The following is a 15,046-nucleotide window of genomic DNA, read 5'->3' on the forward strand; positions in this document are numbered from 1 at the left end:
CATACAAATGATTCAGAGAATCTTGGTTCACTGCAGATCTAAGAGAACGAAACATCATCTTAAAGAATATGGAATTGAGGTCAAATTAACTTAACTAATTTTAAAAAATTGGTATATGTTCAACCTATTCGCAATGCAAATCCAGGTTAGATAAAATATTATTTGTAGGAATAACATTATAAAGAAAATAAAAATCAATAACATTTAGGACACTTGAGTTTTTCTAAATGAAATTATTTCTCCTGAAAATAATTAAAACTGGAATTGGTAACTTAGGAGGCTAGGGGGGCGCTGTAGGGGACAGTGGACCGGAAATTACGTGTGTCGAGACACATACTGGCTACGTCATAATTAGCTTGATGAGTTAAGTCACACAAAACACCATCAAACCTGTTGATGAAGGCAGAAAGAAAGTGAAAGTGAAGCTTTTATAAACACCCTGCTGTGGGCTAATCCCTTTGGGAGGAAAGTCCGCAGCTTCTCACATTTTTTGTAGCTTCAGCCTTAGAGCCTTACTGTAGTTTCTTTATCTTGTCTGATTTCACAACAAGGTAAAATAAATCATAAAACATATGGAAAAATTGGATTTATTTTTAAAGGTCATATAAAATGATATACATTTTTTTTTTTTTTACATTTTTGGTAGATTTTAAGTATATAGATTTATTTATTGGGCAATTTACATATTTCCACTTTCATTTCTAGTTCTGTCAGTGTTGATCCTCCATAATTTCAACCCTACTTTAGAAAAAAATTATATAATATATAATTTTAGATTCCCCTTCCCTGTTTGGTAAAAAAGTGTTAATATCTTTAATGGATGTTAATCACCAATTATTTTGTCATAATTGTTATACATGTGCTTCTATGTGCTTTTATTTAGCTGTGTGTTAGCTGATGATACAGACACATTTTACTACTGAGGGACAACTTTCATTTTATACAGAAAAACAAACATGGAAAATATAACAAGTTTATTTTACGCTGTAACTTAGGATCTGGTTATTCAGCAGCAGCCCTGTACAATTTCTGTCTATCTGGTCATAATATTTTCTTCAGTGATTAACCACAGCAGCAGGGCTGATTGCTACGGACTCCTACTTTTTTCTGCTCTAATTGTCAGTTTCAGTCTGACTCCACCATAACCTGTGTAATCAGCCACATTCGCCTCCAGTACCTTTACAGCTAGACCAGAGCTGCGGTCAGAAGAAGTGCAAAATGTGAACGGATCGGTATATACCGCTTTTACACAAATCAGTGTCTTTGAATAATATGCCCGTGCAAATTCTCAGTTATCTGGGTAATTGCGGCAGCAAAGAGAGGCAACCGGACTTTCGCTCAGTTCTTTCTGAAAATGTTCCAACACCTATCCAGGAGTTTTTGTCATGCGAGAAGTTTTCAGAAAAAACTGAAAGAAAGTCCAGTTGCCTCTTTGAATTATACATATTTTGTACTGATTACACCAAGATATCGATTGTTTTGACAACCCAAGTAAGTAGTATAACCTGCTAACAGACTAAAAAAAAGAAAAACAATCAATTCCTCATTAGGAGAAGACTGTTTGTAGAAAAAAACTCTGGCATAAGATGTCGGCATTTAGTGTCAAAAGAGTTTGACAGATGTATCAGAAGTGCATCCATGAAAAGTATTATTCCCTTCATAAATATTTTTACACTTACACCTGAAATCGACTTATTTAATTCATTTATCAATATTAATCAACACTGAAACATGGCCAGAAAATAGCATTTACGTTGCATTTAAAATAGTGCCTTCTCCTCCAATTTATCTATGAGGCCAGTTTGTTGATTAATTACATAAAATGAGATGATAGTAAAATATTTAGGTCAATGGAAAACATTGTATGCTGTTCTGGAAAAAAAAAAATATATATATTTTAATTTGCTTTTAAATCTTGAGGTGGCTGCCTCAAGATTCTTGACTTTAATGTCTAAGAAGACTCTTAGACAGATCTTTTTGTTATCATTAATTCCTTTGTCCGAGTGTAAAAGTTATTTACCAAAGCATGAATGCAACCTTTTGTCATCACCCTCTTTTAGCGCTGTCATCATATCTTGCAGAGTCACCTGCTGAAACAAACAACACATTTTTTGGGTCTGCTAATTAGAATATTTGCCATAAGAACAGAACCATGACACTCCAAGATGAAATGTGAACTGAAGAAGGTGAAAAAACTATAAAAGGCAGCTTGCATATGATTATATGCAAGGAGCCCACGCACATTCAGCTGTGAAATGGAGTGTTATTAAGAGCATATTTATGCAGTAGAATTTAAATGAGTATCAGAACACCATCTTATCTTTTACAAGATAAAATTATTTACATATAAAATGGAAATCACTTGCTCTTACAAAACCCTTCCACTTTTTCTTCCAGAAACAAACTTAACTTTTCTAAAATCCATCACGGTTGCCACCGCTTATTGCATTTACCTGAAGGACCTTAGCTAAGCACTGGGATATCCTTATTAAAAGTTTAATCGCAGAGGAGTTAAAAACAAGTCAGCCAATATTAGGCAATAATGTTAAGAAATAAATGTGTCATTTTTTTATTAGTCTGACAGCAGAAAATCAGTTAAAATCAATCATCTAAACCCCACTCATCCAGAAATGAACTGATTCTGCCCCTACCATCGGGTCTGTGGGTTACCAGGCAAGTTCACTTACAATTGTGGGAGAATTACTTAACTATTAACCTTATAAAAAGAAAGAAAGACTCAGAGAAAATGGCGTTCCTTTGTCTTAACAACGAGAATTCGTCTTTATTATGCCTAGAAACGTACAAAACGGGTTTCCGGAGCGAATTCTGACATTCAAATACAATGGTCGTCATTTTAAAGGAACATAATGTGTGTGCGTTAAACACAAGTGTCTGTGTGTCTCCATTGGTGTGTGTGCGCTACACGCTATTGACGTCAATTGGCAACAGGGCTTAAATTCTGGGAAGTGTTTATCACTAAAAGTACAACAACAGAGCGATTAATTCCGCTACTTGACATATTTTGGAACAGTCCAGTTAAACAGATGTTTCCTCTTACTCCCATCGGCGAGAGCCAGGGAAAAAAGGTCAAAATGACCCTAACTCCCATACAATCTAACCTTATTTAAAATGAAGTGAACGTTTTCTTTTTCAACGTAAAGATATAGTTCTTCTGAGGGTCATCCAAAGGAAAATGTTCGGGTTTGAGGGAATCACGACTTGGGATCTTTCTGTATGGAGTTGGGATGTTCTTCCAGTGAATGCATGGGTTCTCTCCAGGTACTCCGACTTCCTCCCACCATCATAAAATCCGCACATGAGCTTAATTGGTTTGTCCAAATTACTCTAAGGAGTGTGTGGTTGTCCCCTGATAGGCTTGTGACCGGTCCAGGGTGTCCCCTTCTTCCCGTCCAATGACTGCTGGAGAGGTTGTCTGCTTTTGTCTTTAACTAAATTCTTGCACTTTTAATATTTGTTGACCTTATACACCTGGTCGAGGGACAACAGTTGAAAATCATTAAGGTGTACTGTCCCTGTTGAAAATACATAAATAAATAGATCTCCCTGGTAGACAATGGATGGACGGATGGATAATAAAGGTAGAAGAAAAACAAACAACCTCCTTCTTTTCCTTCTTTTGCCTTCCAGGAGTCACCACAGCCAGGCAGCTGTCTCCACCCATCTTCTGCATCTTCTTCTCTAACACCAGCCACCTTCATGTCCTCTTTAACTCCCTCCATAAAGCTCCTCTCTGGTCCTCCTCCAGTCCTCCACCCTCAGCATCCATCTACCAGCGTACTCACTATCCCTCCTATAAACAAGCTAAATACTTGTTCATTTAAAAACAGTGTTTTTCAGCTTTGGAATACGGCTATTTCTAGATGAACAAACTCCAACATCTTCCAGCTGTAGATACTGAGCTTCATTAAAATCTTGGTTTTCAAGTTAAATGTCTCTATACGCCCACTTTTAATTGATGGAGTACTGGAGTGTTCTGAGTTTAATTGTCTAAAAATAAAACTTTAAACATTTAAGCTATTGTCAGGACAACATTCATTTCACAGGTTTCTGAGGTGAGCTGAATGTCGGGTCATAAATTCCTTTTGACGGGGCTGATTGCTGCCGTCCATCTTGGGCTTTGTGCAACAACTACAACACAAAAAAAATGTTTTTTGAAAGAAGCAATGAATCCAAACTGTCACTGGAAGCAGACTGCACAAAACGGACCGTGTGTGACCGGCCTAATTACCATTTCAGGACAGCTTAATAAACTGGCAGTGACTTTTCTGGCTAATAACATACTTCATTTTGACAATAATTTGCATTCACTCAAGTCAGTTTGGCACGAGAACCTCACTGTCACAGAGCAAACAAGCTATTTGTCCATTAGCAAGGGAGCAAAAAAGGTAACAAAGAAAAACAGATGAGCCTCTACACATCCATTATCACCACTGCTGCTTTATAGGCCTCAGAGGCTGCCACGCTCTTAAATAGATGTCATGAAACGTTTAAAGCGAAGCGACACGGCGACCCGTCAGCGTGTTAAATGTGAGGTGGGAACAGATTTAGAAGATTTAGAGTAATGGAATAATCACTGTGTAGAAGCACAGCGCAGCAGAGTCATGCACCACCAGTTGTGGCGACCTTGAATTTCATCAATATCATTGGCCGGGTCGATCTTTCACCAAACAAAAGAGAAGGGAAAACACTCTCAGAGTTAGGCACCTTACAGGTAACTGAAGATGAAAAGCAAGTCTGAGCCCCGATTTTAGTGGATTGATGTCATAACACAGGAAAATAAGAATAATAAGGCAGAGAAAATGACTATTTAGTTAAAAACCAATGAAACAAGGAGAACGTAAAGTCTTATGCTGATCTTGGAGAGATATAGTCACCTTTAAAGTAATTTTCCAGTCATTAAGAGAAGAGCTTTAACTGATTAGTTTTTATTTTTTACCCCACAGTTTACGTGCAAACGTTTGCAGATGCTTGTTTGGGATTTCTCTGATGTGCATCTCTGCTGTACGCCGTCTGGGAGTGTTGTGATGGTGCTGCCTCTCAGGTGAGGAGAGGAGCGCTGGCAGAGATAGAGATAAAGTGAGGCGGGGGATATAAACATGGGCAGCCATGGAGGTGAAAGGGTCAGAGAATCTGTTTGTCTTAATCAACAAAGACTGTGGTGGAGTAAACAGAGGGCAGCTTTGACAGTCACAAGGCAGAACTAAGCCCAAAAAACATGCTGACAAACAGATACAGGATCTTTGTCCTCATATTTCACCATTTCAGCTTCTTTTCCCCTCCTTCTCCTCCGATCAGTCTTCCACACGGCCCGGTTTTGTCCCCCTTCCACCGTCTCTGAGTGGGATTTGTGATCTAAGATCAGTATAACTGTAATGCCCTTCTCACCGACTGACAGATGATATAGTCTGCCCTTTGGGCTCCAGCTGGAATGGCTGCAGATCAATACCCATACTGGCTGCCTGTCAGCATGCACACAGCCGTGCACACAGCCGTGCACACCCCAACACGCTCAGAGCTTCACGTGCAGGACCGGCATCAAAGCCCATCCGAGCCGGCTGGCATTTTCCGGAACAGGACCTGGAGGTTTGCAGCGCAGCGGGAGGGCACATTCCCGGGATCGTTCACGGCTCCCAGCAGCAGGATGGCTGCAGGACGACAGCGCTTTGGAATCCTGCTCACACATTCTTCTGGTTCCAGCGCAGACGTTATATCAGGCAGCTTGGATGGACGGAGAGGCTAACCAGCCGAACACAGCAGCAAGCTGAAGGTTCAGTCAGGATCTGGGGTGTGTGTAAGTGTGTACTTGTTTATGTCATCTATTTAGAACTTTTTCTGATATAGTCACAATCGATCTGAAGTCCAGTGACCCAATGGGGACCAAAGCCCGGCACTAATGTGGCAGACCTCCTCTTTTAGGGTTGGGGTGGTGTAGACATATGGTGTAAATAAAGCTTTTTTCTTAAGATTGGAGTCATGATTATATTTGATAACCGTTAAAGTTGGTGGTAGGGTTATCCATAAATGCAGTTAACGCAATGAAAGGACGTCAATACAAAGTTCTAACATAGGTAGAAATTCAAACTTGTGTGTGATCTTTTACTTGCAGCTGATCAAGAATATTTTTGCTAATTTTACTAGTAAAGTGAGGACATTTTGTTGGTCCTCGCTTTTTTCTGGACTAGGGGTTAGAGTCAGCACTAATGTGTCAATTAGGTTTAGGTCAGGTATATACCGTTAAAGGTTAGGGCCAGTCTTAGAAAGGCTTCAAATGAATGAAGGTCTATGGAAGTCAAGGCACAGTGCTCACTTTGTATTTGCACCAAGCCATCCTCTAACTAATTATTTGTGTGTTGTCATTTGTGATTGACACCTTGCTGTACTGATTTGTCACCTTGATCGTGTTCCCATACTTAGAAGCTCACTGGTCACATGCGGCTCCTCTGCCTGTCCTGTGCAGCTCCCAGCGACTAGACATATCTGTCATGGTCCTCATTTTATCTACAGTTAGTGGGGCATTTTATTTGAAAGAATAATAAATTCCGCCAATGTTCAACTTCTTTATCCAGTGAGACACTTTACATACATCTGCAGTTCAGCCAAAATGTAACCCTCATCTACTCGACCTGTACTGTCCACAAATGCTTCAGAACTGTCACTATTTGCCCTAAGAAGCCATTTATTAGTAGCCTTGATGTTTATTTCCCTGTGGCTCTGACTTCCACCATCAGAAAGTGGTTTCATAGGCTGGTGTCCCAACATAAAATCCTGACTTCCACCTCGGTTGGACAGGCACCACTTTGCATATAAAGCTAACAGGTCAACAGACGATGCCAGCAGAGCCTTTTCTCCCCATGCTAGCACATCTGGAACCACCTGAGCCCGTATTCAAAAAATGAATCCCAAGACTCAAAGTCCCTCTTAGTGACGCCGTTTTATAAAAAAAAATAATCTTAGAATTTCCAGAATTTGAAAGATTTTCTTAGATTTTTACCTCGCTAAGATAAAAGTTATTCACAAAGCACTCTAAGCAATAAGAGAGCTCCTAAAGTGGACAATGTTAGGAGTAGCAAGGAAGACTTTTAGTGAGCCTAAGAGTGTTTTAAGCAGGAAAGATGGTGGAAACAGAGAGAGATGATTGGCTTATCCGCCACCTGAACAGTGGAGGAAATGAGCGCAGAAACTTCTTTAACATTCATACCAATTATTAATATGTAGTTAAGATAAATGTTATCATCCCCATAGACGGAAATTCATTTGTTTTAACCGCACGACGGGTTAAATGTGCAGTTCTAGTAACAAGAGTTTGATGGTAAATAATAAAGTAGGAAGAAATGTTAAAAATAATTATGAATAAAAAGTGCAGAGATGTATAAAGAAGATAGCATGGATGAATTTGTACATTATTTACAGAATATGCTCTCAATAATATACTTTTGGAGGAAAGTCACAGAAAGATAAATACATAAATACACTCCAGAAAATATCAAATAAGGGAGAAAGTATTTTCTGTATTATTCATGATGACGTCAGTAGCCTAAATGGTCATCTAGAAGTCTACTCTCTGGCTTTTGATTGCTGCTCAGAGCGCTTCTCACGCTCCAGGCTGGTGCATAAAAAGCACCAAGACTCCCAGGGAAAAGGGTTCATTGATCCCCGGCAGCGTGCTTCAACGTCCGCCTCTAGGCGCCATGATCCTGGGACCAACTCTCCTCTATTCTCCTCCCAGAGCTGCAGACAGACACACTGCTCCTCTGTCCAGTTCACATTTCTGCACCTTTTCCATAAGGTGCGTTCAATCATTTTGACGCTGACAATTATTTAATATTGTTATTTTGTTATCTAAGTTTCATCATCATAATCCAGTCTAATTTCTCTCTTTTGATTAAGAGGAGCAAATTTGTGTTTTTCAACACAAAATTTGTGTTGAACTTGTATTATCAACCAATCACAGCTCTTAGAGGACAGCGTCACACCTAGCAACAGAGTCAACCACACCTCCTCACTAAGATAACCATTCTGTCCTCTCCTTACTCAGAGTCGCTCTCAGCAACTATCAGAATTACTCTTAAGCTAAAACTCCTGGGCAGGAATTTTTAGGCCAACATAGGAGCTCTCTGAGAATCTTAAATACGGCCCTGGTTCTTATGCTGTTGGAGGACTTCTCCTCCGCTCTTCAGAGCATCCCTCCTGGCAGAATGGTGTCCAAACTTCCCAACCAGGGTGTCGGACATCAGTCTTGTAGACGGATCAAAACCTTTCCAACTGGGCGGTCACAGTCAGTCAGGTTGGGGGTCTTTCACTCCTCTGAAGAAGATTAAATCCGGTCCTGACTCTGAACCGGTCCCCCGGCGTTGTGTGCTGAATCACATGTTGTACACCTATGACCATAAATGTCTGTCAGTAACCTCTTCATAGCGTTTGCAGATCATATCCGCTTGATGCTCTGTCAACAACCTGAAACTCAACTCCACCAAAACCAAAGGAGCTGAGGTCGACTTCAGAAGGAAGAGGGACAAACGTGTTCCTCCACACCTTGGAGATGGCATGGTGGAACGGCTCAGCACTTTCTCATTACACATCTGTCAGGACATCACTGCTCCTGTGGAAAAAGCTCAGCATCGAATATACCGTCTGAGGTCGTTAAGGAAAGTTAATATGTCCCAGAAGCTGCTGCTGTCTTTTTATAAACGTCCCATTGAAAGCATCATCACTCGTGATATCTTGGTGTGGTTTACAAAGCTGGACCTGAACCGACAGGGATGAGCGCGGGGGTCAGCTCAGGAGATTATAAAGACACGACCGTGTGACCTTCACAGCATCCGATGCCGGCGCCGAGCAAAAACAATCATACAGATCTGTTCTTTTTTCTTTTTTTTTTCATACAGGTCTGTTCTGATCCGTTTGAGTTGCTGCCATCAGATCCATCCGGACCCACAGCTCCAGATCTTTTTAAGGTTTTCATCCAGCTGCAGATAAACTTCTAAACGATCAATAATTCACCTGCTATCAGGTACCTAAGAAGACACACTGTGCTTTATGTTGCACCTCAGGTGTACGTTTTCTAAAAAAATTTAAACTTTCTTTTATGTGTTTTATTACAATTTTGTGTTTAATGTTGTTAAAGTGAGGTACAGGGTACGCATTGATTTTCATTGGGCACGTGCACAGTATCAATAAAGGCTTTGAATTGAATCCATCCATCTATCCCTCACAGGTAATGGGGGCCGGCACTTATCTGCAGCAGTTCCTGAGCAAAAGGCTGGGTTTTGCATCACGCCTTAGTCCCCCCCCCCCCAACACCAAATCTTACACCCACTGCTGTAAACTGGAAAAATTCATCCACTGGATGATCTAGAGGTGTGGTTTGTCCCTCTGGAGGTCAGGTCCCATGACAACTTGTGTTAAACCATTTCAAGTGACCCTTTGCTTTACAACTGTTTATGTAACATGTGGATGCAGCAGCTCAGCCTTGTAAAGCCATCCCATAAAGCGCTCTGTGTGATGTGATGAGCTGATCTAAAGGCTGCATGAAGTTTGCAGGTCTGTAGCGATTGTCCCTGCAGGACGTTGGTAACCTCTGAGCTATTTTTTGTAGTCGTCATTTCCAATCAGGACCTTTTTTCTCATATTACTACTAACAGTTTTTTGGGTGTAATGTTTAATTTCCCTTTGGGACTAATTAAAAGTCGTGATGTGATCTGAATTGGACTCAGCTGTGAGGAAATATGCTGACTGGACTTATTGGACAGGTGGTCTCTATCACAGCACCACGGCCCGTTCTTTCATAAAGGTTTTTAGAAGCGGCGTTTGTATGCCAAGGTCCTGAATTTAACACACCTGTGGCCACTGAAGTGTCTGCAACAGCTAAAATTCAACAATTTGGACGGATGACTGAATACTTTTGACAGTATAGTTTAGCTGAAACATTTGCAATGCTGACAGAAAAACAAACAAGTGAACATTTTTTCCTGTCGTTCATGTGAGCTTCTTTTCCAAAGACTGGAAAGCAAAGCAATTGTTCAGAAATACTTTCAATTCACAAAGTAAACCTATTTGTATTCATATTTGTTTGCATTAATATTCATCAGCAAGACAAATTCATCATATTGCCTTGCAGCATAAAGCCATTTGTAAAACTCAACAAAAAGACTGGATGCACACAGTTATACATAGATTTAGTGAATAACGTCACATTATTTATTTTGACAGTAAAATATGTTGCAGAGAAACCAATTTCCAGTCAGACGGAGTCGCTCTGTGACCCGGCTCAATGGCATCTTACCGCGCCTCTCTGCACACGTTTCTAAACACAACCGATGTGAATTGACCTATGCAAATAAACTGCGTCCAAGCGGGGGTCTGCATTGCCGTCTTTCCAGCGTGCGTTGCGTCACTGCTCCTCGGCACATAAATAAAAATGAGATGCATAAATAATGCAATGGCAGATTTGACAGTCAGAATTACTCTGACACCTCTGCACTCAACTTGTCTGCCGCTTCCTTCGCTCTCAAGCAGGTTGTAATTTACTGGCTCTCAGTGCCATCACAGAATGAATCAATGGCCAATTAAAGAGATCCATGTAAGGTCCCCGGTGCCCTCCAGCGCATCGGCCAGTGTTTAGCTGGCAAAATAAATATGCAAATGCTCGACTAACAGAAAAGCATTAGCGAGTATTTTTCAGCAAGTAGGACAGCCAGGGAAAGGAGCAAGCCGCTACGATCTATTCTTGAACTGAGCTGCAAACCCGCCAGCGGCCATAGAGAAACTTTCAGGTCAGGATGGACGGTCACGTTGTTCGCCTGTATGGATTCATTATCTATTGAGTAATAAATCAACCATTAATCACATACATACTATAAATAATAATTGCAGTATGGATGTCATGTAATGTACCCTCCGCTGAAAAGCCCCCTTTTTTTTAGACGTTCCGTCGTTGTTTCTGCCTAATTGCACTTTTAATCATGCTGAACACCGACAAGCCTTACAGTCTCTTTTGTTCCCACGTTTTTTTTTCTGCTACATGGGAAATCTATTGATCCTGCCCTGGTACAGCCTCAGCACAGCTGATTAAAGAGGTGTGGACAAAGATAAAACATCTCTGACAACAAAAAAGGGAAGAAGAAAGAGGGGAAGCTAAGATTACACTAAAGATGTCAAAGTCAAAGAACCAAAGAGAAAAACCAACAAGTGTGAGCACAATAATTTCCCTGCAGGCAGACTTGGAGGTTTTACATGATTTTGCTTGATCTTTTATCTGTTAGTGCTGCATTTTGCTTTGACATGCAGAGGAGAACCCAAACAGAAAAAAAACCCTTAAATTTCACTGAGAAAAAGAACAATATTTAAATGCAGCGGTTAGAGTTGGATCTACAAGAACCAGGAATCAACAACTACATCTCTGAATTATTAGAAATGCTCAGAGAAAATCGGCAAATGACCGAAATCAGACGATTTTATGCCAAGCCTTCCCCGATGGGTGATTGGCTGATCACGGATCCCCCCCGAAACAAATTTAAAAATAAGTCATAGGAAGCACAAGAGGTGTAATAAGTTGTTCAAAAGGGAACAGTTATTTTCTTTTCTTCTTTTCTTGCTGATGTCTGACGTCCATGCTATAGCAGGACATCAGATATCAGCAGAAAAAGCTGAAAGCTGAAAGTTTTGTCCTTTTACTGGAACAAGCTGGAAAATGAGATGTTTTCTGGTCATTACTCAGTAATCCTAGGCGCTTTAGGTACGCTAACAGTGCTAACCTTAAGAAGCTAAAAAGTGTAGAGACGCATTTTTCAAATTATGATCCATCCTGACAGAATGGCTGCTTAAGGCTCCTCTATATTTACTAAATTAATAAATCTTTTTTTTTTTTTTTTTTTTTTTTTACTAATCTAATGCAATTATTTTACTACAAACATTTTATTTTTCAAAATAAAAAAAGCAAAAATTATCTTTATTTTATAAAAGCCTGTAATAATCATGTAAACGGAGCCTGATTATAGGATTTCTGTATGAAGTCTGTGTTACTGGTGCCATCCAGGGGCAGTGAAAATGGCATCGGATGATCCAAAAACTGCGACCAATTAATCATTTCCCCCTTTTCAAGATGATTAAATAACGAATAATGTGCATTGTTAAAAAAAAAAAAAAAGGTTTGCGTCATATGCAAGGCTGTTTAAATCCTGGATGAGCTCGGCTCCCAGACCCTGGTTCTGTTGGACTCAGGAGGTTCTGCTGCTGGAGGAAATCTCCAGACCCGTTGGGCTCTGCTGAACTGGAAACACTTTGAGACATTTAGCTGTTTAACTAAAGCAGCAAAACACCAAAGGTCATCCTGGGGCGGCCATCAGCGCTCACCATTAGGGCAGATCTGGACTGATTACAGATGAATTCACTCATATGGACAGAGTGCTTTGGGTCAACTGAGCGTCCGCTCTAAGCCTGTTGATTGTTCTGTCATTTTACCGCTGAGGTCAGTCTCATTGAAAAAGGCTCATTTATTCCTAAGGCTTGAATCCAGTTTGTCTTTTATGTTGATTCTTCAAGTCGTGATTGGTGTGTCTGGGTGTTGAAATGAAGGAAACTTTGTGCTGTTAGTTGTGAGTTTAGAAGTAAACGGCCAATAGCCTGGCTGGGTGTTTTTTGCCAGTGCGCCACAAACTAAGCGGTTAACTAAGTTGCTTCACGTCGCAGTGAAACCTGTTTTGTGTGTGCCCGTGTCAGTGGTGGTGAAGATGCTACAGCCTTTCTGAGGAAGAGGAGGAGGTTTGGGATTGTTAGTGGCTCCCCCCCGCCTGAACAGCGTGTTCCTGTCAGGTATCTGGGTCTGTGCGGTCTCCCTGCTCTCAGGTCCAGTTGTTGGACGGCGCTGAGCTGCTGCTGGCATCTAACGCCTGACACTCATCAGGCTCGTTATGAGGAGCAGAAAGGAGCTGGCTGCCGGGCATTCATCGCCCGCGTGTCATCCTCAGTGCTACCTCCAGCCCTTTGTGTCCTCCCTGTTTCAAGGTTACTTTTTGAAACACTTCCTGGTGACTCTCTGAAGACAGAGCTCTACTTTCCTGGCTCCATTTCTCCTGGATCTTCACCCCGTGACCCGCACCATTAAAGCTCCTCAGCCTCCCTCTTTCTGAAAGTCTGTCCGGCCTCCAATGAACCGCAGCACATCACCCCGGCTCAGACAGTGGCTCCACAGTCCTGCTAACCTCCTCCAGTCTCAGCTCGTTTCCCTCTGACAGTAAGCTACAAAATATCTCATCTCCTCTGGGAACCATTACTCTCCACTCACCTCTATCTCCTCCTTCCTGTGACCGTTCCCCGGACCCGCTGTCGCCTATCGGACCTCCTCCCTGAAACTCTCCTTTCAATAAACTATTTAATTCATATCGGTCTCCAGGGGTTTTCTGCATGTGGGTCAAGAAATTATCTCAAACTATGATGTTTCTCTTGTATTTCCCATCTTAAAAGAGGCTAAAAGAAACTTGCATCATATTCATATCTCAGGAGTGATGCTGAAAAACTAGTCCATGCATTTGTTACTTCAAGGCTGGACTATTGTAATTCTTTACTATCAGGAAGTCCACAAAATGCAGTTCAAAGCCTTCAGCTGATCCAAAATGCTGAGGCAAGAGTTCTGATGAAAATCAACAAGAGGGATCATATTTCTCCTATTTTAGCTTCCCTTCATTGGCTTCCTGTTAAATCAAGAATAGAATTTAAAATTCTCCTTCTAACGTATAAAGCCCTTAATAATCAAGCTCCATCATATATCAGAGCTCTGATTACCCCGTATGTTCCTAACAGAGCACTTCACTCTCAGACTGCAGGTCTGCTGGTGGTTCCTAGAGTCTCTAAAAGTAGAATGGGAGGCAGATCCTTTAGCTATCAGGCTCCTCTCCTGTGGAACCAACTCCCAGTTTTGGTCCGTGAGGCAGACACCCTATCTACTTTTAAGACTAATCTTAAAACTTTCCTTTTTGACAAAACTTATAGTTAGAGTGGCTCATGTTACCCTGAGCTACCTCTATAGTTATGCTGCTATAGGCTTAGGCTGCTGGAGGACATCAGGGTCTATTTCTCTCACTCTGCTGAGTTCTCCTACTGCTTTCCAATCTGCATTGTTTGTTGTTATTCCAGCTTTTAACTTTTTGTTCTCTGTCATTTTTCTCCCCATAGAAGGTACACCTGGTCTGGTGTGCTGTTAGCTGTGACATCATCAGGGGAGGCAGATCATCCTCTATTACCATCTAACATAGAAAGTACTCCTGGGTCAATGTGAGCTTCTGATCTTTCTGTGTCTCTGCTCTGTCTTCTCTAAGCCCCAGTGGGTGGAGGCAGATGTTCACACTGAGCCTGGTTCTGGTTCTGCTGGAGGTTCTCCTCCCTGTTAAAGGGGAGTTTTCCTCTCCACTGTGGCTTCATGCATGCTCAGTATGAGGGATTGCTGCAAAGCCATCAACAATGCAGACGACTGTCCACTGTGGCTCTACGCTCTTTCAGGAGGAGTGAATGCTGCTTGGAGAGACTTGATGCAACCTGCTGGGTTTCCTTAGAGAGGAAACTTTCTCACCAACCTGGAGAATCTGATGGAGTCTGACTTTAGAAAGAGCCTTGAGATGACATGTTATGAATCAGCGCTATATAAATAAAATTGAATTGAATAAAAAAAAAACAGAAGCCACTGGCTGTTGCAATTAAAAAAAGAAACATATTTTGTAGTTCTTAATTCAGAAAACAAATAGGAAAAACAAACTTTCTAAATAAGTAAATGCTGTAAAAATCACTTAACGACTTGACAAAATGAGTTCAGCAGCATTTAGGACAGACTTAAAGAAGACTTAAACTTCTTGTTGCTCACAAAGAAAATAAACTTCAGTAAGTTCTGTAAAATACGCACAGATTCTTCAGAATTTTTTTTTTTCCAGAAACAGCCAGAAGCAGATCAGAAAGTCTGACAAGAAATGAGCAGTTTGTCATTCTTCTGCACGCTCCTAAATGCATCACACGCTATAACTCTGCTGCAGGATCCTCA

General features: G+C 41.1%; 1 protein-coding gene across 2 annotated transcripts in view; it reads right to left on the minus strand.

Moving 5' to 3' along the window:
• tspan9a (tetraspanin 9a) overlaps positions 1-15,046 on the minus strand; it is a 272,692-nt gene that overhangs the window by 193,818 nt on the left and 63,828 nt on the right. The gene's annotated exons all lie outside the window — the stretch shown is intronic.

Source organism: Fundulus heteroclitus, chromosome 2, assembly GCF_011125445.2.
Source record: "Fundulus heteroclitus isolate FHET01 chromosome 2, MU-UCD_Fhet_4.1, whole genome shotgun sequence".
In the NCBI taxonomy this organism is placed as follows: Eukaryota; Metazoa; Chordata; class Actinopteri; order Cyprinodontiformes; family Fundulidae; genus Fundulus; species Fundulus heteroclitus.